Source organism: Acomys russatus, chromosome X (assembly GCF_903995435.1).
Source record: "Acomys russatus chromosome X, mAcoRus1.1, whole genome shotgun sequence".
NCBI classification, from domain to species: domain Eukaryota; kingdom Metazoa; phylum Chordata; class Mammalia; order Rodentia; family Muridae; genus Acomys; species Acomys russatus.
Genome location: NC_067169.1, coordinates 103,461,820 through 103,484,573, shown reverse-complemented (window position 1 = coordinate 103,484,573; position 22,754 = coordinate 103,461,820). Strand labels below are relative to the sequence as shown.

The 22,754-nt window shown below is 37.9% G+C and overlaps 1 protein-coding gene across 3 annotated transcripts in view; it reads left to right on the top strand.

The window, feature by feature from the left end:
- Enox2 (ecto-NOX disulfide-thiol exchanger 2) overlaps nt 1-22,754 on the top strand; it is a 309,518-nt gene that overhangs the window by 27,462 nt on the left and 259,302 nt on the right. The window lies entirely within an intron of this gene.

Genomic DNA, 22,754 nt, shown 5'->3' with positions numbered 1-22,754 from the left:
GAGAGGTGGAGGAGGAGGAGGAGAGGGTTATCAGCATTCAGGTGTTCCCTTGCAAACATACCATATCAGTGAAAGTGAAAAATGTAAAGCAAACGCCCCCTGCTTTAGCTGTCTACTGAACCAGAATTGGGATGTGTTCAGTCAGTGCCTCTGAAAGGTTGTAAACACCATTTGTTTAGCTTCTTTATATATGCTCCTCATCGCCACTCTGATACTCTACCCTATACTGCCAAGTCTTCCCACCAAACATGGTTGGCATTTTCTTAAGCCCTGTCACCTTTGGGCTTGGAGGTGGAAGAAGGGCTACAAAGAATGCTAGCCTTTATATACTTGACTGAGTCATAGAAATTTGCCCAGCTTATTCAGTGGAAGGTGTACAATCCTAATTCACTTCAATTTGTGGTACAGAATGAGTAGAATATATAGTAATTGTGGCAGTGCATATTTGAAATACAGCTAGTAATATTCAGAGAAGTTCATGCTTTTATAAGTCTGTAGGTGGCAGGCCATAGTATATTAGAGGTATGTTATATGATAGAGCATTTAAAAAGCCAATATGGTTTTGAATAACCAACATGACCATAGCAGAAACTTCTTAGATCCAAGTAATGAGAATCTCATTTTAAATAATAATAAGCCTATGATGAGGTTTGCTTTCTCTATGACTGTGATTCTTGAAATAGAAAACAGACAATTGAAATGCTTAAGGTATTTAGGGAGAGTGGCTTATGATGGTGGGACAGAAAGTAAATACAATGAAGATAGCTTGAGTAATTCATGAATATTGGCGCTCATGGCTATTTTGAATGGTGTGTGATCAATAAAGAGCACAATCTGGCAGAAAGGAGGATAATCTTGAGCAGAAATATGATCATTGGTAAACTAAGCCTGAGATTCCAATAATGCCTCTTCTTCTTTCAGTAGTGTTCACTGAGCGCCCTACCTACTGGCCTTTTAAGGCTTTTAACAAGAGGGAAACAAATGGTTTAAAACTGATGTGAGAAACACAAGTATTCACATCTAGGGGCTGACATTGTAGCGCAGTGGTAGAGAGCTTGACTAGCATGTGTATAGGCACCCCTGGGTTCTATCCCCAACACTTAAAGAACAGCCTTACAGATCACTAAAGATAGCAGAATTGACACTCATACATAAGGGGGTGCTTTCTGTGATAGCGAGAGTGTATAAGTCTTGCTCTGTATGTGTCAAATACAGTTACAAGAAAGTATTGGGAATTCATTTTACACAGAGAAGTAATAAATGCTTGAGGAGCTAAATATGCTTATTCTTTTAAAAAACATTTTACAATGTGTTGATCATTAAAGTGTGTATCTTTTATTTTAATTTATCAATTAAAATCTGAAAAAGTGCATCTATTTAAAATGAAAAGAATACTAACCCAGCAACAAATTCTGCAGAATATTTTTTTTTTTGGCTGGCCTCTTGTAGAGATAAACTGTAGAGAAGATCCTCACTCTAGCATGAAATATGATCTAAGGCAATGCCCTTCTTGGACATTCCCCACAGGGATCTTTTACTGGAAGTAAGAGAAGGGCTATGTCAGAACATTAGAACACAGTTCCAAGGCATGAACTTCAGAGTTGACAGTGAGTACAATTTCACTGCAGATGTTTTCCATTTAAAGAAAAAAAAATTATATAATAAATTTATTATTTGATCACAAAGTTTCTATCATAAAATTTTGAAACCAAATTTGAGTTTCACTTGAGTAAGGGATTTTTTAATTAAATATTTTTTATTTTTACACATACATTTATATTGTTACACATATATACAATAAACTACCTACAGCAAGAACCATGACACAACCAGGAATTATATAAATGTTACATTCTTAGTGTTTTGGCTATTTGTATTTGGTAGCCTTGAAGAAAACATCTTTCCTATCTTGGTGAGTCTAAAATTCTGAATGTAAATCAATCTCCATCATATCTTGTCATTACCAACTTAAAACATCTCTCCAGACCTAAAAACACTGTAACCCTTAAACAACTAAGCTTCATTATAAAACTAAGCTATCTGGTCTTCAACTCCATCAGGAATTTGAGAAGGAATAAACTAGATTACCTGAGTAAACAGGAAGTGTAGGTTATCAGCTTTCAAAATGAGAAGATGACAGAGACTGTTTGCTACCTGAATAGTCACCCAAAACTCTGTACTGTTGGAGCATTATCTTCAGCCTTCTGGCACAATATATCTGACAGACACGTTTGTGAGGCAGGAAATATTAAGGACTTGCTTACTCAGTCTTGGCAGAGTTTGGCCATTGACTCTGCCTTCATCCAAGCTTGCCCATTTTTAGGCAGAATTCTGTCTGTGGTAGAAACGAGGACATTTTCCCCAGTGGCTGATTTGCCACATTTGAGGCCATCTCCATAAGGAGGTTCTTTGATGCTCATCATCCTCTTTGTGGTAGGCTGAGTGTTGCCAGGAGTTAACCTGTCTCATTGTCAGTGAATCTTTAAAATATTAAAAACATTTAAAATGCCATATTCTATATGTCTCTGAGGTTTTTGAAGACCTCATCTAACTATTTTGCCTTATCTTTCTATAGAATCATATCTGTCTGTTGCACCTAAGATGTATATTCTTGTGATAAAAATAGACTAGTAATTGATATGACCATGATTTGATCAACTAACAATTAATGTGTATAACTTATTTACCCTAAACAGCCTGCAATAGCACTTTCAAAGTATTGGAAGTAAACCTTGTATTCTATTTGAGTTATATGGGTACAGTACTCATATTAGAGTGGAAATATATATAACGTGTGTGAAGAATAATCTTACATTTTAATTCTAGACCACTGTATCTAGAATTAAACTTATTTTGTATCTATATACAAAATTCTATACCAGTGAATTAAAAATAACCCTATGAGTGACAATTGAGGCATTAAGTTGAAGAATAGATTCACTAACCTACTTTTTTGTTCTATCTTCCCTATATATTTCTATATTCCCCCTTTTCCACTTAAAATTTTTCATAGAGGTTGTTGTGCATGCCTTAGTTGTCAGTAAGCTATGATAAGGCAGCACTACTTACTACCTGCTACATACGTTCACACCCTCTGACCAATCTAATGAAGTACTTAATGCTGGTTTGTCATTTCTAATCCTCTAGGTTCCATTGGTAGGCTTCTTACCAGGATATTAAACTATCCATTGGCATTGTAAAACACGATAAATAAATAAGAGATTTCCCATAGTGTCTGGATAATTCTAAAGACCTTTTAAAGTGCCAAGGGGAGTAGAGACTGCTGCCCTGTGAGGTTTTAAGTGTAAATCATACTTGCCAAATGATTTCACTTTATCATCTCAATTTAAAGTTCTCAACAGAGAATAAAAGCATTGCAGGAGGTCCAAATGCTAGTTTCTTATGACATTTATGGCTTTATGTCAAAATATTTAAAATGTTCAGCCAAATGGTTGATTTTGGAACTTTAGAAGCAACTACAAAAAATCTGCCTATTCCATACATGGAGAAAGGCAAGAAGGTGGTATAAAGAAAGGACACAATCCATAGTGCTTTGCATTCATTAACTATTATTAGTTTTAAGTAAGATGTTTTTCTCGATGAAACTTGTAGAGGAATTTTAATCCAGGAACATGGCTGATCTGTCAAAGGATCATATTCAGAGACCTTCTAGATCTGTGTGATCTGGCTGGAATAATGCATGTTTAATCCCTCTGGCTGGAATACAGACAAGCCCTTAGTACACACCTTTAATCCCAAACAAGGAAAGTAAAGCTAGTTTGTAGAAGAACACAGCCAGATTTGAAAGTTAATTGGGAGGCAGACAAAGTGATAAATCTGAGAAAGATTTAACAGAATGAGTCAGAGATAGGATATGCCCAACTCTCATGAGAACAGAGAGTAAAGAGAGGTGACTTAAGGGAGCAGCCCAGATACAGGGGAGCTGAATCAGTTCAGTCAGTTTTGGTAGCAGTTCAGTTGAGCAGTCATTTGGGAGTCTGTCAGTCAGTTGAGAGTCAGTAGGGAATCCGTTGGTAGCGAATGCACTGGAGTTGCTTTTGTGGCAGTTTAGTTGTTGGCGGTTCAGTTCCTGGAGTTCGGAGGCAGTTTTACCAGGCCAGTTGTACATCACTCCGCTTTGAGAGGCTTCTAGAGAGAACCTCTCTGGCAAATGCTTCAAGGTTCTGGGTTCCTGCTGCATCTCCGAGTTCTGGCTCCTGCTCCTGGTTCCAGCTGCTGCAGTTGAAGTCACTTTTGTTGAGTCCTTGGTTTGCTGTTTAGTGGGCCTGTTGAAATCCTGGCAACTACACCAGTGAAACAGCTCCATGAAACTGGGTTTAAAAAGGTCTACTTCTCTTATTTCCATTAACCTCTTTTCTCTCCTATCTAGGGTAGGTGGGTTGGAAGGGAGGTATAAGCATTAAAGACCCCTAAATAAAGTAGGTTTAAAAAAGTTCAAAGCTTACAACCAACAGACAAGATTTACATACATAATGTCTAGTCAGAAGGCATTTGGCAGGTTTGGAGAAAATATTACTTATTCAATCTTGGTGAGTCTAAATTTCTGAACCTAAATCAATCTCTATCATACCTCATCTCTATCTACCTAAAAACATCTATTTAGACCTGAAAGTATCTTAACCCCTAAACAACTAAGCTTAATTGTACAACTAAACTATCTGGTCTTTAACCCTATCAGAGACTTAAGAAGGAATAAAATTAATTACCTGAGTAAACAGAAACTGCAGGTTAACAGCTTCCAAAATGAAAAAAATGACAGTTTGCTGCCTGAGCAATCACCCAAAACTCTCTTTTATGTTGGAGCATCTTCTTCAGCCTTCTGGCTCAATATATCTGACAGACACATTTGTGAGCCAGAAACTATTGAGGACTTGCTTACCCTGTCTTGGCAGAGATTGGCTGTTGACTCTGCCTGTATCCAAGCCTGCCCATTTTAGGGAAAATTCTGCTTGTGGTAGAAACGAGGACATTTTTGCCCAGTGGCTGGTTTGCCGCATTAGAAGCCATCTCCAAGAGGAGGTTCTTTGATGCTCATCATCTTTTTTGAGGTAGGCTGGGTGTTGCCAGGAGTTGACATGTCTCATTGTCAAAGAATCTTTAAAGTAATAAAAAACATTTTAAAATGCCATTTTTTGTAGGTCTCTCAGGTTTTTGAAGAGCAACTATTTATTCTTTTTATATAATCTATAGAATCTTATCTATGTGTTAAACTTAGGATATATATTCCTGTGATAAATATACTAGTGGCTGTGTGTGTGGGTGTAAAAGATAACCTTAAATTTGAATTCTATACTAATGTAACAAAATAACCTTATTTGTGATTAACAATTAAAACTTCAAGTTGAGAGTAGATTCAGTAATCTACCTTTCATATTATTCCTATATTTCTATATTCCCCCTTCTTTTCAATCCCTTTCTTCTTACATAAGAAGAAAGAAAGAGAAAGAGAAGAGAAATCCTTAAGTCTAACTTCATTTTCTCTCTGAATCTGACCATTAATAACTTGTAACCAACACCTTTAAAACAACAAGCATCTGTTATCCCCAATAAAACCCCAAAATCTAGCCACCTCACCTTAATGGAAATGGGACGTCCTTCTCTTAAGGATTCTTCCTGCTGACTTTGGGGCATGGGATACATTTTGGGGGCCCAAATAAATTTGGGAAAAATGGTTAAGCAAACTAGCAATAGCATTTGTGGTCCAGTGTCTAAATGTTGAGAAATTCCAGGTTGAAAGGAAGTCCTGTTTGGAGCAGTCTGAAATGCTGGACCAATTGAGAGCAGCATTCAGTTACTCCATATGTTTTAATTGGAGTATTAATCCATTTGTATTCAAGGTAATTATTGACAAACTCTTACTACATTCATTATGAAACTTGTTTACTGGCTTTCTCTTTCCCTCTCTTACTATGCCTATCTGTTTATGTGAGTTACTCTAGTCATGTGGATTGGATTCCATGCTTGTTACAAATTGATCAATTACAAAAATGTCCATTAGAAATTTTTGCTTTGTAGCTTGATTATAGCAAACTATTTTGAAATGGAAATGGAGTTATTTGGGATTTGCCAACTGTTACATTTCAGGAGCCCAGTGCCCATTTCCAGAACAAAGTCTTAACCTAGCAAATGAAACTTTGTACATAATATTCAGCCTCGAGTGGAGGCAGCATTTGTAAAGGTAGATACTTGGCTGCCTAAACTTATCTTACTGAGTCACACCATAGTCTCAGTGGTACACCAAATTATAAATCTGTCTCATTGGATTAAGATCTCTACTTGGTGTCAGGTTCTTTCCTTCCATATTCCTTATCTATGAGTACTGAGATGACAGTATCTACATTATCAGAGGTTGAAGGACTGCTTGTAGACATAATTCCTTTAGTCACCAAGGCTAGTGCTAAGCTGGGTTGACCTAAGTCTTACAGCAAAACCATTTCGCATAGTCTCAGGAGTAAGATGTGTGTTTCCCAGGCTCGCTTTAAAGTGGGAAATCATACAGTTGAAACTGCTTTACCCATGGGTGAGCAGATCTTTTGATGCTGGAGCCCAGTCTGTAAGCTCTGGCTCATGTATGGTGCCTTCTACTTCTACAGGATAGTCTGTCTTACCACAGTAGGCATTAGACTTGTCTCCAAGACAGCTCTGTAGGAGGTTTTATACTCTGCCTCTTCAGTGGGTCAAGTATTGTTATCAGCTTTACAGCAGGAGGTTGAAGGAGCCAAAGTTGATTGATCTCATTACTACCTGGCCTAGTGCAGTTGGAGCAGCACTGTTCACACAAATATTGGCCTGGGAAAATAAGCATGGTATATCAATGAGTTTCACCATGATAGTTGTTGTAGTAGGTTTTAATTTTAACATGTAGATTTAATTACTTTCCCTCCAACAAATGGGAGATACCTTTGTTCTGTGTTGCTTGTCAGGAAAGGGAGAAAGGAACAGGACTTAGAACTTTTGTCTTGCCTTTTCCAAAGCATCTACTCATAATTATCTCTTACCTAGTTTTCTTAGTTCTGGTGCTGCTAGTTAGGTACTTGGTATGTCTGTGGGGGAGAGGTTATTAGATCTCTTTGCTGTCATATTTCTCAAGTCCCACTAAGGATTTATTTCTGGCACTGATTTATATCTGTCCTTATGCTAGTATTGTTCCACCTTGATTATTAGCTTTTGTAGTAATAGTTGAAATCAGGCAGTGGGAGTCCTTCAATTTCTTTGGCAAGAAGCTATATTTCATTACTCTGCTTTTCTTCTGTGTTTCATCCCCTTGTTTGAAAGTAGTTTCTGCATTTACTTCTGTGTTGCAAAGCTATGCCTCCACATAATCTTACAGCATTTCTATGATACCTCCTATACATAGAGAACTTTTTATGTTTGGTCTGCCAATCTTGTGCTTCTAGGTTATTGATCTTTGCTGTAGGCATAAGGTTGTTGTGTAACTAAATGCTGATTTCTGTACCTTCCATATCTGTTTGCAGTCCTTGTTCTGAGAATCTCCTGTCTCAATGTTGTGTACATACTACTCACCAATTGTCTCTTTGGTATGCCAATAAAGCTGGTTCCAGCCATTTACTGAGCAGGGGAAGGAATAGGGCTGGACTTCCTGCCAGCTGGAGGAGGGAGAGTTAAAGGAGAAAGGAAGGGATTCATCCCAGGGGAGAGGTCCAAGAAGCATTAAGAGAGAGGAGCTGAAGCAGGAAAGCTACAAAGTGCAAGTATCTCAGTATGTCTGGGATATACACTGGGAGGAAACCAGATTAGCTTAAAGGGTTAAGAATAGAGTAATAACTGCTCAATTCTTAGGCTGTGAACTTTGTTAAAATAATATAATAGAGTCTCAATTATTTGTGTGCTAGCCGGGTTAAGAGAGAAATTGAGAAACATTTTGTAAAAATGGTTTCCTATTACCAATGAAAATTTTATAGTTTTAGCAATCTATCATGGCCTGCTATACCCTAGTAAACATGTTGCCTTATAAAATAAAATAGAACAAAATTACTGCTAAAGAAACAGAAACTTACTAAGAACAACTTCTCTGGTCATTTCCAGTCTTTGAAGCTAATAATACCCACCAATCAAATAAGGGTTAAATTTTCTTACTAATAAGAGGAAAAGGCATGTGACCATGCATTTCATTAGCTCTAACATTGCATAGGAGAAGAAACACATTTGCCTCAAATGGGTAAAAAGCAGAAAAATGCATTGGGGGTTCTCTCCTAGCATCAAATTATTTTCCTACATAACTATAGCTATTGGTTGATGATCTCTCTTTTTCTCTCTCTATGTTGATCTCATTCTTGCTCTAATATGCAAATGGTTCATAGAAAAGCTAAGTTTTAATCCTATTTTAGCACTTACTACTTTAATCAAATATTTGTATTGATTAATTCATTTTTTTACTTTATATCTTGGTCATAGCCCCATTCCTCCTCATCTCCAAGTCCCCCTCCCTCCCCACTCCCCTATTCCTTGGAAAAGGGGAGCCCCACCCACCTACCACAGCTCATCAAGTTGTATCAGGACTCAGTTTTTCCTCTTCCCCTGTGCCTGGCAGGGCAGTCCAGTCAGGAGGAAGTGATCAAAATGCAGGGAACAGAGTCCATGTCAGAGATAGCTCCTGATACCCTTACTAGTGGGCCTACATGTAGTCTGAGCTCCCCATTGGCTACATCTATGTAGAGGACCTAGGTCCAGTTTATGCATGGTCCTTGGTACTTCAGACTTCACTGTCCCCTCTGGACCCTGGTAGTTTGCTCTATTGGTCTTCTTGTGGCACTCTTGTCACCTCGAGGTCCTTTTATCCTTTTCCCCACTTTTCCACTGAACTCCTATGCTTCGCCTAATGTTAGGCTGTGAGTCTCAGCATCTGTTTTGAATGGCTGCTGGGTGGAGCCTCTCACAGTACAACTCTAATAGGCTCCTGCTTGCAATCATAGATGAGTATCATTAATAGTGTGATGGCTTGGCTCTCTACCATGTGGTGAGTCTTGGGTTGGGCCAGGCATTGGTTGGACATTCTCTCAATCTCTGCTCTTTCTGATCTACATTTATCCCTGCACATCTTGTAGGCAGGGTAAATTTTGGATCAGAGTTTTTGTAGGTGGGTTGGTGTTCTCTTCCATCCACTATGAGTCTTTTCTAGTTAGAGGGAGTCCTCTTCAATCTTCATGGCCCCTGCTGCTAGGAGTCTCAGCTAGAGTCACCCTCATATTCTCCCATGAGCCTACCCTGACGTAGGTCTCCAGCTAGTCACTTAAACTAATTTCTCCTTTCCCTGCAGTTCTTCTGTCTTCCTGCCCATGCTCTTTCCAGGTCTGTTCTCCACCCATGTTTCTTTCTGCACTCCCTCTCCTACCTTGTTCCCTCTCTTCAACCACCACCTCTGTCTATTATTCTATTTCCCCTTCTGAGTGAAAATTAAGTGTCCTCCCTTGGGTCCTCATTATTACTTATCTTCTTTGAGTCTGTGAATTGGTAGTGTTTTTAAAAAGATTTCTTTGTTTGTTTATTTATTTAGTGGATAGTGTTCTGCCTGCATGTTCCAGAAGAAGACACCAGATATCATTATAAATGGTTGTGAACCACCATGTGGTTGTTTGGAATTGAACTCAAGACCTTTGGAAGAACAGCTAGTGCTCTTAATCTCTGAGTCATCTCTCCACCCCCACGTTGTAGTATGTATATATTGTATTATATGGCAAAAGTCCACTCATAAGTGAGTATATACTATATCCGTCTTTCTGGGTCTGGGTTACTTTACTTAGGATGATCCTTTCCAATTCCATCAATTTACTTGCAAATTGCACGAGTTCCTTGTTTTTAATAGATGAGTAGTATTCCATTATGTAAATGCACCATGGTTTCTTTATCCATTCTTCAGTAGAGGGACATCTAGATTGATTCCAGATTCTGACCATTACAAATAGAGCTAGTGTAAGCATACTTGAGCAAATGTCCTTGTTGTAAAGTAACACATCTTTTGGGTGTATGCCCAAGAGAGATATAGCTGGGTCTTGAGGTAAAGCTATTCCCACTTTTCTGAGAAAGGGCTAGATTGATTTCCAAAGTGGTTTTACAAGTTTGCCATCCCACCAGCAATGGAGGAACTTTCCCCTTTCACCATATCCTTGCCAGCATATGCTGTCACTTGAGTTATTGATCTTCGCCATTTGGGTAGGTGTAAGATGGAATCTCAAAGTCGTTTTGATTTGCATTTCCCTGCTGACTAAGGACATTGAGCAATTATTTTTATTTTAATTACATTTAAAATATTTAAAATTTATTCACTATACATCCTGCTTGTAGCCCCCTCCCTCGTCTTCTCCTGACCCTAATCTTCCTCCCTCTTCCCCTTCTCTCCCTCTTCCTACAACCCCCCTTTACCTAGTCCTCAGAAAGGGAGGCCCTCCTCCCCTACCATCTGACCCAAGCCTATCAAGTCTCATCAGGACTGCCTGCATCTTCTTGCTCTGTGGGCTGGCAAGGCTGCCCCATCAGGAGGAAGTGATCAGTGAGTGAGCAACAGGGTCCATGTCAGAGGCAGTGCTTACTCCCCATATTATGGAGCTCACATAGAGACTATGATGCATATCAACCACATCTGAGCAGGGGATCTAGGTCCTGTCCATGCATGATCTTTGGTAGGTACATCAGTTTTTGTAGGTACCCCTAGGCCCAGATTTGTTAGCTATGTTGTTCTCCTTGTGGAGCACCTGTCCCCTTCAAGTCCTCTGTCCCTCAACTCTTCCCTAAGTCATCTTTCACTCTGCCCCAAAGTTTGTGAGTCTCAGCATGTGCTTCAATTCTCTGCTGGGTGGAGTCTTTCAGATGACCTCTATGGTAGGCTCCCTTCCTGTTCCCCCTCTTCAAGCATTTCTGGTGTCTATTCTATCTGCCCTTCTGAATGAACATTAAGCATCCTCCCTAGGATCCTCCTTGTTATTTTGCTTCTTTAGGTCTGTGGATAGTAGTGTGTCTATTCTGTATTATATGGCTAATATTGGCTTATAAGTGAGTATATACCATGCATGCATGTCTGGGTCTGGGTTACCTCACTCACGATGATCTATTTTAGTTCCATCCATTTGCCTGCAAATTTCAAGATTTCTTTGTTTTTAATAGCTGAGTAGTGTTCCATTGTCTAAATGTACCACAGTTTCTTTATCCATTCTTCAGTTGAGGGATATCTAGATTGTTTCCAGATTCTGGCTATTACAAATAAGGGTTCGGTGAACATAGCTGAGCAAATGTCCTTGTTGTGTGGTGGAGCATTTTTCAGGTGTATGCCCAGGAGTGGTATAGCTGGGTCTTGAGGTATTGTTATTCTCAATTTTCTGAGAAAGCCCCAGATTGATTTCCAAAGTTGTTGTACAAATTTGCTCTCCCACCAGCAATTCAGGAGTCTTCCCCTTTCTCCACATGTTTATCAGCATGCACTGTCACTTGACTTTTTGATCTTAGCAATTCTGAGGGGTATAAGTTGGAATCTCAGAGTTGTTTTGATTTGTATTTCCCTGATGACTAGGGACTTTGAGAGCATTTCTTTAGATGTCCTCTGTTGAGAATTCTCTGTTTAGCTCTGTACCCCATTTTTAAATTGGATTACTTGGTTTGTTGGTGTATAATTTCTTGAGTTCTTTATATAGTTTGGATATTAGCCCTTTGTTGGATTTAGGGTTTCTGAACTTCTTTTCCCAATCTGTAGGCTGCTGTTTTGTTCTATTGACAGTGTCCTTGGTCTTATAGGAACTTTTCAGTTTCAAGAGGTCTCATTCATTAATTGTTGATCTTAGACCCTGAGCTGTTGGTGTTCTGTTCAGGAAGTTGTCTCCTGTGCCAGTGAGTTCAGTTCTCTTCCCCACTTTCTCTTTTAATAGATTTATCTGGTTTTATGTTGAGGTCTTTGATCCACTTGGACTTGAGTTTTGTACAAGGTGATAAGTATGGATCTGTTTGCATTCTTCTACATGTAGATACTATTTGTTGAGGATGCTGTCTTTTTTCCAATGTATTGTTTTGGCTCTTTTGTCAAAAATTAAGTGTGCATAGGTGTGTGAGTTGATTTCTGGGTCTTTGATTTGATTCTATTGACCAACCAGTTTATTTCTATGCCAGTACCACGCAGCCTTCATTACAATTGCTCTGTAGTATAGCTTGATGGATAGAGATACCTCCAGAACTTCTTTTATTGTATAGGATTGTTTTAGCTATTCTGGATTTTTTGTTTTTTCATATGAAGTTGAGAATTGTTATTTCAGGGTCTGTAAAATATTGCTTTTGATAAGATGGCCATTTTTACTAGTTTAATCCTACCAATCCATGATCATGGAACATCTTTTCATGAGTCTGATATCTTTTTCAATTTCTTTCTTCAAAGACTTGAAGTTTTTGTCACACAGATCTTTGACATGCATGACAGCAAGACACTATATTATTTGTGGCCTTTTTGAAGAGTGTAGTTTCCTTAATATCATTTTCAGCTTGCTTTTTGTTTGCATACAGGAGAGCTAATGATTTTTTAAAATTAGTGTTGTGTGCAGCCACTTTGCTGAAGGTGTTTATCAACTGTAGGAGTTCTCTGGTGATATTTTTGGGCTCAGTTATATATACTATGATATCATCTGTGAATAGTGATACTTTGACTTCTTCATTTCTATTTATATTTTTTTGTTCTCCTTTAGTTGTCTTATTGCTCTAGATAGAACTTCAAGTATTACATTGAAGAGATACAGAGAGAATAGTCATACATGTCTTGTTCATGATTTCAGTAGGATTGCTTTGAGTTTCTCTCCATTGAATCTATTGGCTATTGGCTTCTGGTATATAGCATTTATTATGTTTAGGTATGGGCCAAGACTTTAATTATGAAGGGGTGTTAGATTTTGTCAGAGGCTTTTTCTGTATCTAATGAGCTGATCGTGTGATTTTTTTTATTTCAGTTTGTTTATGTGGTGGGTTGCACTGATTGGTTGCATTGATGGATTTTTTTTTTATGTTGAGCCATTCCTGTAGCCCTGGGATGAAGCTTACTTGATCATGGTGGATGATGTATTTGGTGTATTCTTAGATTCAATTTGGGAGTATTTTTTTGAGTATTTTTACATCGATGTTCATGAGTGAAATTGGTCTGAAATGATCTTTCTTTGTTGAGTCTTTGTGTTGTTTAGGTATCAGGATGACTGTGGCCTCATAAAATGTGTTTGGCAGTGTTTCTTCTGTTTCTATTTTGTGAAATTGTTTGAGGAATTTTGATATTATCTCTTCTTTGAAGGTCTGGTAGAATTCTTGGCTAAAACCATCTGGCCCTCTTTTTTTTTTCCTGGAAGACTTTAAATGTCTGCTTGAATTTCCTTAGGAATTATAGGACTGCTTACTTGATCTTGATTTAACTTTGGTAAATGAAATAAGTCAAGAAAATTATCTACTTCCTTCAGATTTTCCAATTTTGTGGAATATAGGATTTTGAAGTAATACCTAATGATTGTTTGAATTTTCTCAGTGTTGTGCCTCCTTTTCATTTCTGATGTTTTCAATTTGCATACTGTTTTTCTGCCTTTTAGTTAGTTTGGCTAGGGGTTTGTCTTGTTGATTTTTCTCAAAGAACCAGCTCCTAGCTTTGCTGATTCTTTGTTTTGTTCTCTTGTTTTCTAATTTATTTATTTCAGCCCCAAGTTGGATTATTTCATGCTATCTATTCCTCTTGGGTGTATTTGCTTCTTTTTTCTATAGCCTTCAGGTGAGCTGTTAAATTGCTAGTATGGGATCTCTCTAATCCCTTTATGAAGGCACTTAGTGCTATCAACTTTTCCCTTAGCACTGCTTTCATGGTGTCCCATAAGTTTGGTTGTGTTGTGCTATCATTTTTACTGAATTTTAGGAAGTATTTAATTCTTTTCTTTTTTCCTTCCTTGACCCAGTGTGCGTTGAACAGGGAATTTTTCAGTTTCCATGAGTATGTAGGTTTTTTGTTATTTCTGTTGTTGCTGAGGTCTAGCTTTAATCCATGGTGAAGTGATTAAAAAATGGGTTAATTGAATTTTATTGTATCAGTTGAGGTTTGCTTTGTGATCAACTATATGGTTGATTTTGGAAATGGTTCCTTGAGGTGCTGAGAAGAAGGTATATTCTTTTGTGTTTGGGTGAAAATTCTGTTGATATCTATTGGTCCGTTTAATTAACAACCTCTGCTAGTTTCTTTTTTTATTATTAATTTTTTATTTAATTAATTTATTGAGATTACAACTAAATTGCTATCCCATCACTTGTATCCTCCCTTTCCTCCCTCCCTCCCGCTTTCACGCTATTCCCCTCCCCTAGGTCTGAGACCAAGGGGGACCTCCTCCCCCACTATATGGTAATAGGCTATCAACTCTCATCTTGGTAGCCTGCTTATTCTTTCTTTGAGTGCTCCCAGGCCTCCCCACCAAGGGGAGTTGGTCAGATTTCTATATTTAGTTTTTGTTTTGATGATCTGTCCATTGACAAGAGTGGGGTGTTGATATCTCCTACTATTAATGTGTGAAGATTGATGTGTGATTTAAGCTTTAATAATGTTTCTTTTGCAAATGCAGGTGCCCTTGTATTTGCGACATAGATATTTGGGATTGATGGATTTTTCCTTTGATGAGAATAAAGTGTCCTTTCCCATGTCTTTTGATTAATTTTGGTTGAAAGTCTATTTTATTAGATATTAGGATGGCTACTCCAGCTTGCTTCTTGGGTCTGTTTTGCTTGGAAAACCTTTTTCCAGTCCTTTACTCTGAGGTAATGCCTATCTTTGTTACTGAGGTATGTTTCTTTTATGTAACAAAATGTTGATCCTGTTTACACATCCATTCTGTTCACATATGTCTTTTTATTGGAGAGTTGAGTCCATTGATGTTGATAAATCTTAGTGAACAAAGATTACTAGTTCTTTTTATTGTGCTGTTGGTGGGGATATTGTTTTTGTGTGCTTGTTTTCTTTTACTTTTGCTGTTGTGAAGTTATATCCTTTGTTTTCTCGGATGTAGCTGGTTAGAGTTTTGCTTCTAGTATTTTCTGAAGTGCTGGTTGGTGTATATACATTGTTTAAATTTGTTTCTGTTATGAAATATCTTGTTTTCTCCCTCTATTGTGATTGAGAACTTTTCTGAGTATAGTTGTTTGGCCTGGCATTTGTGGTCAGTGTCTGCATGACATTTTCCCCGGACCCTTCTGGCTTTCATAGTCTTTGTTGAGAATCACGTATGATTTTGATAGGTCTGTCTTTATACCTTACTTGGACTTTTTCCCCTCTTCTGCTTTTAATATTTTTTTCTTTGTTGTGTAGATTTAGTGTTTTGTGATTATTATGCGGTGGTAGGAATTTCTTTTCTAGTCTAGTCTATTTAGTGTTCTGTAAACCTTTTTTATGTTTAAAAACATCTCTTTCTTTAGGCTGGGGAAACTTTTTTCTATGACTTTCTTGAAAATATTTTCTGATCCTTGGAGCTTTGTATCTTTTTTCTTTCTTCTATTCCTATTATTCTTACATATTGGTATCTTCTATGCCTGAGATTCTCTTCTCTATCTTTTGTATTCCATTGGTGATACTTACTTCTGTGGTACCTGTTTTTCTTTCTCTAACTTATCCATCTCCAATATTTTCCTGATTTCTTTTTCTTTATTGATTCTATTTCCATTTTCATGTTTTGAACCATTTTATTCATTTCCTTCATCTGTTTGATTGTATTTTCCTCTGTCTTTGATGGCCTCTATTAGTTTGATTGTATTTTCCTGTATTTCTTTGAGGGATTTATTAGTTTCCTTTTTAAATGCCTCTAAAAAACTTCTTAAGCATAGATTTAAGGTCATTTTCCTGTGTTTCAGCTACATTATAATATGTGGGGTTTTGGGGGGTTACTGGTGATTCCATATTGCTCTGGTTTTTGTTGATTGTGTTAATATGTTGGTCTTTAGCCATCTTGTTTTGGTGGTATTGGCTTTTTATTCTCAGAACCTTCTAGGTTTCTCGGGCCTTTGTAATTCAGTGAGGTCCTGCTGGATTTCTCAAGACAGCTAGTAGAGCTAAACCTAAAACCAGATCTGTATTATCTCTGGAATAATATTCAGGATAGCAGGGGAAAATCAGAAGAACACAAAAGGGTGCTGCTATTAGGGACTCAGCAGTACAGCTTGCTGAGCAAACTCTGCACTCTCAGCACTCAGATTCAGCTTGGTTTGGCCATCTTGGATCCGGGACCCTGTTTGCTCCTATTGTCTTGCAGGCCTCCATAGGGGAACCATTGAAACCCTGTATCGGAGGTTGGGGTACTGTTCTCAGTATCCATGCTCTGCCATCAGGGACGCTGGAGGAATCCAAGGTATGGTTGCTAGAGTGGAATGACTCTGGAACTGTGGACCAGCACTGGAGTAGGCAGAATGTGTTGGTACAGGGAGCCCAACCTTTGAACCTTGGAGATGGCCTGGAAGTGTGGCTGGAACTGTGAGTCCCCAGCTCCCAGGATGTCCCCTCCCATCTGGGAAACACCTAATTTTGTGTTTTGGAGTCAGCTGCCAGTTTACTCACCTGATCTGTAGTCTCTGATCTTCTGCCACTCAGATATAGTATACCCTGGCTGCCACTATCTTTCTTTAATCAAATATTCAGATAATTTCTATGAAAAGTTTCTGTTCCTGATTAGGTTAGAAAGGACACATAGGGAGTGAGTTTCAGAATGTGTCTTGAAACAGAGAACTATTTTAATTGGTAAAGGGCTTGGTGTGCAAGCATGAAGACCTTTGTTTTATTTCTAGAACCCGTGATTAAGACGCCCAGGTGGTAGCATGTGCTTGTAATCCCACTGTTGGGAAGGTGGAGACAGGTGAGTCTCTGGTGTTTGCTGACTAGGGACCAGCAAACTTGGTGACCTCTAGGCCAATGAGAGAAGCTGTTTCAAAACACAAGGCACCTAAAGAAGAATGACAACTGGGCCATCTTTGGCCTACACACAAACACACACACACACACACACACACACACACACACACACACGTGCACACATACTCGGGGTGGGGGGAGAGGAGGAGGGAGAAAGAGACTCAGACACAAGAAAGAAGTTAAGAGTTGGAGTAGGGTCAATGTATATGATATTGATTAATTTGATTCATTGGCCTGCTTCTTTAGCTTTCCAAATTTCAGCCCATTTGATCTAACTTAAATCCTATACATCACAGATAAGCCCCCTTTTCTTTGGATAGTCTACTTTAATTCTTTTCTCTGAACTGAAATAGTATTTATTATTTGTACCCCCAAATCCAATGTTTGATTAAGTATTATATTCTCCTGTTCTTTAGTGGGGTTATATGTGCTGAACTTGTTATCCTTCATGTAAGACTGGTGGTAGATTTGCAGTATAATTTACCATTGAAGAAAATGATTCTAAGTTCTTTTCTTAATTGAAAATTGATTGTAAATATAATATATTCTGACTATGATTTCACCTTCCCCAATGCCTAGATTCTTCCTACTTCCCCACCCACCCAAATTGCCTCTTTCTTTAGAATACAAACAAGTGTGTAAAAAAACATAATTAGATGAAATAACAACAGACAAACCAGAATAGGACAAAGCAAACAAACATGCAAACAGAAGAAAAAGACCCAAAGAAAGAGCTCAAGGAACACATATAGACACACACACATACACATTTGCACACACAGAAATCCCAATAAGAACATCAAACTAGAAATTATAATAAATATATATATTATATATATATATGTATATATATATATATATATATATATTGCGCAAAGGACATATAAAGGGGAAAAATCCCTGACAAAGCATTATGAGACAAAGAACTTTCAAATATGTCATTGAGTTCATTTTGTGTTGACCATGTACTGCTAGGCATGAAAACTGGCCTTAAGAGTAGTTTGTTTCCCTTGAGACTCTGTTGGAGAAAATTAGTTTTTCATTTGCAGGTAGTTAGCGATTAGAGATTTCTTCCAGATTAGGATGTAGGGTTATGTCCACTTTCCCTCTCATTGCTAGGACCCTATCAGGGCCAGACCTGTGCAGGTCCTGTGGTTACTGTTCATACCCAATATTTCTTGGGTGGCCAAGAACCTGAGAGTAAATAGGCTAAGAGACATAGAGAAAAACCAAATGCTAAAGGAATAAAGCAATAAAATGACTCTTACTGGCATTCTGATATATTCCCAGATCACTGTCTCACTCAGCCATCATCAGAGACGCTTCTTCTTATAGTAGATGGGAATTAATGATTATAAGTTCTTATAAGCAAGAATTATAACTTCCTTACTTTGTGTTTCCATGTATTCATCATGACATGCTAATCAATACTTTTAGACTTAAGGAAACATAGACAAGCTGTTATTGTATTTAAGTTTTCACTCAATGCTATCATCCACCTTAAACAAACCATATTTGCAAGTAGGTTCTATGATGAGTGTGCTGTACTGAAATGGTTGTGGTCACTCTGCCAAAGTTGGCAGCATTCTTTTCTTGCTTCATTATACTCTTTTTGTAGCAAAGCAGGTAGTAGTATCTTTTCATGCTATAGGCCATTTCCTGTTGCCTTGCTCTTATTTCCTTCTCACAGTGACTACTGGGAGCTCTTAGAAAAACCACCTAGTAGCTTCATATAACAGCACTGGGACACTGAAAAAAACATAACACTGTCATTTCTAGTTGCTCAGATTTCCAAGATCTATAAGCACATTAGTTACTTAGTTCTTCTTGCTTCTTAAATTCTCCCTATAGAATACAGAGGAAAAATGTTAATTTAGAAAGATCCATTTTATTTATTTTTGACATAGAATTATGAGAGCAAAGTAAGAATACCCCCTGGAAAGATATAGCAGCTTTTAGTTTTCAGCAGTTGATGAAACAGCATAGCACAGTAACCATTGGCAGAGTATGTGTTAAAGGGATTTATATATTTAATTAGTTCCCGTCTACACTTCCCCACCCTTGTACTTCTTCCTTGTTACAGCAGGTAGAATACAGTGCTGATGATTGCTTCTCTTCCCCCAGTTGATGTTTAAAATTATGAGTGCTATATAATGAAATGGTGATTTTTATTCTGTCCTTGTGGTAAAAAGGGATTTGCTGATGTGTAAAATGAGACAAAGATAAATAACAAACAGATGTTCTCACAAAATGTTCATTAAATCCCTGCCTAGTAGAAGATGCTGGATTACATGTGTTCAAACTTTAAATGTGTTAGAGAATAAGGAGCTTTTATACCTTAATGCTCAATTTAGGAAAGACTATATAACTTTGCCAGTAAAAATCACAGTAATCAGTGACTTACAGTCTCTTTCTCATTTCAGTGTAGCTTGTCATGACTGTTTTTAAACTTCTCTTATTACTTTTCACAGGTCCAATTACCCAAGCAGACATCACTTTATTGGGGATTATGAAGTGAGGTTAAGCTTTTATTTGGCCTCAGATGGGGGTATTCCACAGGTGGAAATTACATCCTTTACTTGGACCACCTGTAAATGACTATGTGGTGTGGATAAGTGATAATGATTTTAGGAGAATGGGGCGGCAAAGGGAGAATAGCAATAAGACTACCCTTTTCATCCTGTGATTCTTCCATACTCATAGCAAATGTAAGGTTTTCTGCTGTTTTAAGTGATAGAATGTCTCACCATGCGAGGCAAAGCAGGGAATTCTTTAAAAAAAAAGAGTTATTATATTTAATAGTGTGTATGTGGGTGGAGTGGTAGGTGCATATGAGTGTCTATAGAGGCCAGAGGTGGTGGCTTCCCCTGGAGCCAGATTTACTGACAGTATAAGCTATCTGACATGGATAATGGGGACCAAAATTGGGTCCTCGGCATGAATACTATATATTCTTAACTGCTGAGCCATTTATCCAGCCCTGAGTAGGTAGTTCCTAATGCATTGTATTGCTCACAATGAGGCTTATGGGGCACTGGTAAGTTGCTGTTCTGATGTATTAGGTAGTTATTCTCTTCAGGTAAGTTACACTATGAACATCATGCTCCTGTGATAAGAGGGAATCCCTAGTTTTATGTGGGGAAGGCGGTACCAGAGAAGATATAATAGTTGGCCCTATTACTGAAAGATGGTAAAGTTCATTAGCAAAAGTCAGAGGGAACAGCATATGCAAAAACACAGAATCTGAAACAATATGAGAAACTTTTCAATTTTTTGAAAAGGTTCAGTTTGCCTGCGGGTCTCCGTTTCCTTATCTATAAATAGATGTTGTCAAAACACCTATCTTATATATTTGTAATGACCAAATGAATTAATGTATTAATAGCTCTTCGTGCATGATAAATGACATAAAATCTTAGTGCTTATGACTTTGATTTCTGTTGCCTGTTATGTGGTTAGGAAAGTGGAGAAATGCCAAGTTGAAGTAATTACTGTGTTATAGGGGCCAAATTATTTACTTATGCTATGCTAAGGATGAGTAGTTATTTTTCTTTTACATGATGGAAAGTGTTATGGAGTTTTATTCTGAATTTGAAATATGTGTCTAGATTTGAGTTTTAGAAAGACAGTTATGAAAGAGAAATCTGGATAGGAAGAGAAGGGAGAAAGAATTGGGAAAATGTAGTCTGAGAGGTCAGTTATAACTATCTGAAGCCATCCATGTAAAGATGGAGGATCTAAATTAGAAGAGTTGTGGTAGACAAGAAAGATAGGTATAAAGTCGGAAGAAAATGTAACAAGTAGGTTTTGGTTTAGCCTACAGTGTTTACATTTGAGTAACCTATTATGGAATATATGTTCTCCAGTTTGACCTAGGCTCTGTATTTTATTACATGACAGATTTACAATGCCTGGCTGGCCTTTTTGTGAGAGGGGGAGGAGAAGAAAAAATTAAGAATGACCCCAAAAATAAAACAGAGGACATGACGTTGGGAGGGAGATGTTTGAGGGGCTGGTGTACATATGGGTAGCTCTAGGGAAGGAGTACAGAGCTGAGATATAATCAAGATGCACTCTGTACATGTTTGACAATTCCAAAGGCTTTAAACATGGGTCCTAGAAATGCACATTACAACTCTACTTTGAGATTCTTTATGTGTCACAGTCAGAATGGCTATCGTGAAAACAAATGACGATCTGGGGCTATAATTCACTTAGACTAATTGCTTAGCATTCATGAAGCCTTGGATTCAATCAACAGCCCTCTATAAAACCAGATATGGCAGCGCAAATATGCAGTTGCAGCACTACTCAGGTGGAAGCCAGAAGATTACAAATTCAAGGTGAGTTCCAGCTTGACATGTGCAAGACACTGTCTCAAAACAAAACAAGCAGGAAGGAAGAATAGAAAAGAGAAGAGGAAGAAAGGCTAACATGTGACCCACCTATGTTATTCCGGGTTGTAGCACAGAGACCTGTGCATTGCTGAACTATACATAATATCCATGTGTAGAACCTACCTAAATATTTATCTACAGATGAACAAATAATGAAAAGGTAGTACATATATACAATACAAAAATGTTATTCATCAAGAAAAATGTTAAATCAACGATTTGTAAGAAAATGAATGAAAATGAAGTATCTCAGACTTGGAGTGATAAACACTATATATTTTTCATATATGGATCCTAGATTTTTATTTAGATACATGTATACATGTGTGTATGTGTAGTACATGTCATGAAACTAGAAAAACATTGAGAGGGTATCTTAGTCAGTGTCCTATTGCTTTGAAGAGACACCATGACCGTGACAACTCTTAAGAAAGAAAGCATTTAATTGGGCCTTGCTTACAGTTTCAGAGGTTTAGTCCATTGTCATCATTATAGTAAGCATGGTGCCAACACAGGCAGACATGCTGTTGGAGAAGGAGCTGAGAGTTCAATGCCAGGATCCTCAGGGAGCAGAAAGAAAGAGAGAGACACTTTGATTGACTTGGGTTTCTGAAACCTCAACCCCCTCCCTCCCCAGTGACATTTTTTCTCCAAGAAGGCTACATTCCTAATCCTTTCAAATAATGCCAATTCTTGGTGATCACACATTCACATCTATGAGCCTATTGTGGCCATTCTCATTCATACCACCCCCACAGAGGTAAAAGGATTTTCTTTACTTTTTATTCATGTTATATTATTATATTGCATATCTTGGTGTTCTTGCAGTCTTGTCACAGCACACATGTAGAGGTAAGCAGACAACCTTCAAGAGTTGTTTATTTCCTTTTGCTTTTACATGGATTTTAGAAATTAAAATCAGATCCTCTGTCTTATATGGCTAGCATATATTTATCTGAGTTCTTTTACCAACTTAAACAAGAAATCTTAAGGGAGGATTGGTGGTGGGCAAGGTACCAAAGTATATGTGGAATGAAGAGGATGGGGCGTATATCAAAAGAGGACCAGGAGGAGGAGTGAAGGGAAGGTGAGGGTAGGATCAGAGGAAAAGGATAAGCAAAACAAACTTGAAAGAAAAGTTTATCTCGTCTATTAGTAAATATCAGAAACAAGCCTGCAGTTGAAAAGATAAATCTGCACTAAAGGTACAGATTTAGGAAACATTTATTAGCTTATACATGATAGCTTTTTTTAGATACATATTTTTATTTTTGATTTTTGTGTGTGTAGGGACATGCCTCTGTTGTGGCCCATATTTAGAAGTCAGAGGACAACGTCTTGGTGTCTTTTTCTCCTATCATGAGTGTCCTAGGGATTGAACTTGCGTCACCAGATTTAGTGGCAAGTACTTTCACCCACTGAGCCTTACCACTGGCAGC